This window comes from Balaenoptera acutorostrata, chromosome 19, assembly GCF_949987535.1.
Source record: "Balaenoptera acutorostrata chromosome 19, mBalAcu1.1, whole genome shotgun sequence".
Taxonomy (NCBI): Eukaryota; Metazoa; Chordata; class Mammalia; order Artiodactyla; family Balaenopteridae; genus Balaenoptera; species Balaenoptera acutorostrata.
In genome coordinates, this window is record NC_080082.1 from 56,576,686 (window position 1) to 56,580,390 (window position 3,705).

Sequence of the window (3,705 nt, forward strand, 5' to 3'; positions counted from 1 at the left end):
GATTACTTGGTTAAGGTGGTGTCTGCTGGGTTTCTTCAGTTTGAGATTACTATTTTTCCATTGTAATTGACAAATGTCTTGGGGGAGATACTTTGAGACTATGCAAATATCCTGTTTCTCCTCAAACTTTTGCCCACTAATTTTAGCATCCATCAGTAGATCTTGCCTGCAACAATTTTGATCAGGCAGTCTTTTAAATCTCTTTTTTTTTTTGTGGCATAAATTATGTGTGTGTTGGGGAGGTTGGGGAATCCGACACTACTGTAGCGGAGGAGGGACTTCCTTCTACCCTCTTAGGTTCAGTGGCCGGGTCTGTGAACTAAACTGACAACAGGCAGATTAACAAGAGAAAAGTCATACAGATTTATTAATTTTCAATTTTATGTGCACAGGGGTATCATACAAAAAAAAAAGTGAGTACCGCCCCTCCCAAAACAGTGAAATCTGAGAGTTTACATACCATCTTAATAGGGGAAAGGGAGGGGAAGAGACGTCACATATGGGAGAAAAAGTGATTTTTACGGAAGATAAATGGGCCCTTAGGAGAACAGATGGGAGAAATGAGAGTTTGTGTCAATGTTTGTCTAGATTTAGTGCCAACTTCTAGTCTCCTCTCCTGGGATGAGTCAATCTTCCCTGGTTGATGAAATTCCCAGAGAGGCAATTTATGACAACTCCATTTTTTTTGAAGAGGATCTAATTTTAGACAGGTATAGGAAGTTCAGAGAAAGCCTCTGCATTTGTTGATTCTCAAATGTCTTCACCTCAAAACAGTCCTTATGCAAATATGGCATATTTTGATCTCCTAAATTTCCCCCATATGAAGCTTTGTCCGAAGATTCACATATTAAATTTGAGTGGTTGGCTGTGGAGAGAAGATTCAGGTTAGCAATTGAGTGGCAAGAGATCTGCAAAGTGAGATACAAACATATTAGAATGAGAATAAACAAACAGCAGAGAAGAAATCTAGGAATGCTTCCCCACATCCCAGTAAACCAGCCTCCCAATCTGGGGAATAGGTCAGTCCGATAAAATGGCTGAGACTCATTTAATTGATGGAGAGTGTTTATCTCTTTCTTCCTTTCTTTTTTATTTTTTGGCCACGCAATGCAACATGCGGGATCTTAGTTTCCCGACCAGAGATCAAACCCGCGCCCCCTGCAGTGGAAGCCCGGAGTCTTAACCACTGGACCGCCAAGTAAGTCCCCTATATTTTCTCTCTTTTTTAAAAAAATTATTATTATTATTATTATAATTGGCTGCGTCAGGTCTTTAGTTGTGGCACGTGGAATCTTCATTGCTGCATGTGGGATCTTTTGCGGCACTCGTGCTTCTCTCTAGTTGTGGCGTGTGGGTTTTCTCTCTCTAGTTGTGGCGTGCGGGCTCTGTAGTTTGCGGCACGTGGGGCTCTCTAGTTGAGGTGCGCTGACTCAGTAGTTGTGGCGCGCGGGCTTAGATGCCCCGCAGAATGTGGGATCTTAGTTCCCCCACCAGGGATCAAACCCCTGCCCCCTGCAATGGAAGCGCGGAGTCTTAACCATTGGGCCGCCAGGGAAGTCCCTTATCTTCTCTTTTAAAAGGCGTAAACTAGACACTGTTTGTCCTGTTGGATTCACATAAAGGCAGCATTTTCTGCCAGTGATTTCACAAGCTCCTCCTTGCTTGCAGTCAGTGTACCCAGGGTGGGACAATTTGGGGATACAACAGAGGCTGAACTATTACCTTCTTTTTTTTTTTTTTTTTTTTTTTTAATTTTATTTATTTATTTATATTTTTGGCTGTGCTGGGTCTTCGGTTCGTGCGAGGGCTTTCTCTAGTTGCGGCAAGTGGGGGCCACTCTTCATCGCGGTGCGCGGGCCTTTCACTATCGCGGCCCCTCCCGCTGCGGGGCACAGGCTCCAGACGCACAGGCTCAGCAGCTGTGGCTCACGGGCCCAGCTGCTCCGTGGCATGTGGGATCTTCCCAGACCAGGGCTCGAACCCGTGTCTCCTGCATTAGCAGGCAGATTCTCAACCACTGCGCCACCAGGGAAGCCCAACTATTACCTTCTGATTGGAGCACTTGCAATGTCTGCATATGCTATGGAACTCCTGTTCTAGGACCACGGAAGATTTAGGATCGCCTTTTCCAACTCGTAAGTCCCCAAAGTTGGAAATAAGACTCTCACCACTGAAACTATCCCGGCCATACACAGGTGGATTTTCTACGTCTTGTCGTCTTTATGAACGAAGGAGCACACATCTGTAATTTGCTGGCATTTAAGGTGGGCAGCCTGGTGACGGAGGGAACCCGGTATCCGAGTCACACTGTCCTGACCATTTAGTTAGGAAGATACCTTATCACCACAGGAGAGAAAAAGGTCGGTGTGGTTCACCAACAGGGTCAGAGTAAAACCTACAGTTCCCTAGGATCGGGGAGGTTCACAACCTTTGTCCTTTGGTCATATCACCACCTGGACACCTCCATTCTCCACGTGCTTCTGTCCACTTGCAAGAGTGTTACCAGCCCAGGTTCATCTGCCCAACACACAGCAAGCCAAACGCGGAGGTGCCGAGGTTTGCAGCACAGAAGGGGTTATTCTCCTCCCAAGGCAGCCAAGTGAGCAGATGGGGAGAGCAGATCTCAAATCCGCCTCCCCAAAGGCAAGTGGCTCGGGATATTTATGGGCCAAAGAAGCAGGGCGGTCTTAGGCGGGGGAAAGGTGATGGGAGGGAGGGAGAAGGTGAGGTAATCGGTGTTCTGCGCAGGCGTATCTAAGTTACGTTCTTCTTCATGGGATGCAAGAGCAAATTCGGGGGAATTTGGGGCTGTGATGTCAGAAGGTCACCCATCCAACAAGCAAGCCTGTTCTGTGCAGACTCCCATCAGCCGTGTTGGTTGCATCCGGCTTCAGCCAGTTTTGTTGTATTACAAGCAGAGGGGTTTATAACAAGCTATTCCCTTAGCTACTGTTCTGTTAGACAAGCTCTAGACTTTCTGTTAGTCACCAGTTTCTGTTATGGGCTTTTAAACCCTATGCTTCATGGTTTTAAGAGCAGGACAGGTTGCAAAATATCCGATCTGGGAGGCCAGCGGTCCAGCTTTGGCAGCTGTAAGGCTTGGCTTTGTCACCTGACCAAGTTAGTCCAGATTTGGGGTTTCCCCATAGATAACTGGTGGTGTCAGGCAGCCTGATTGTGGGAACAGCTGGGCTCCTCCGGGTCATTCATGGGTGGCCTGTGAACCAGCGGACACTTTTGGTGATCTCACAGTTTTTGTCACTAGAGTTAGTGCTAGAAACACGTATGCCCTCTGTGAGTGGTTTGAGGACGTTGCCTCTAGAATCAAACCACAGGGTTTGGTTGCCATATTACCCTGATAGGACACCTCTGGTCCAGCATCATGCCTGTTTACACAGCAAAGGGACAAGTTCATTTCCAATGATTTTTAAAATTTTTTTAATTTAATTTTGGTTGCATTGGGTTTTCATTGCTGCACGCGGGCTTTTCTCTAGTTGCAGCGAGCAGGGGCTATTCTTTGTTGTGGTGCATGGGCTTCTCATTGCGGTGGCTTCTCTTGTTGCAGAGCATGGGCTCTAGGCACGTGGGCTTCAGTAGTTGTGGCACACAGACTCAGCAGCTGTGGCTCGCGGGCTCTAGAGTGCAGGCTCAGTAGTTGTGGTGCACGGGCTTAGTTGCTCCGCGGCATGTGGGATCTTCCCAGAC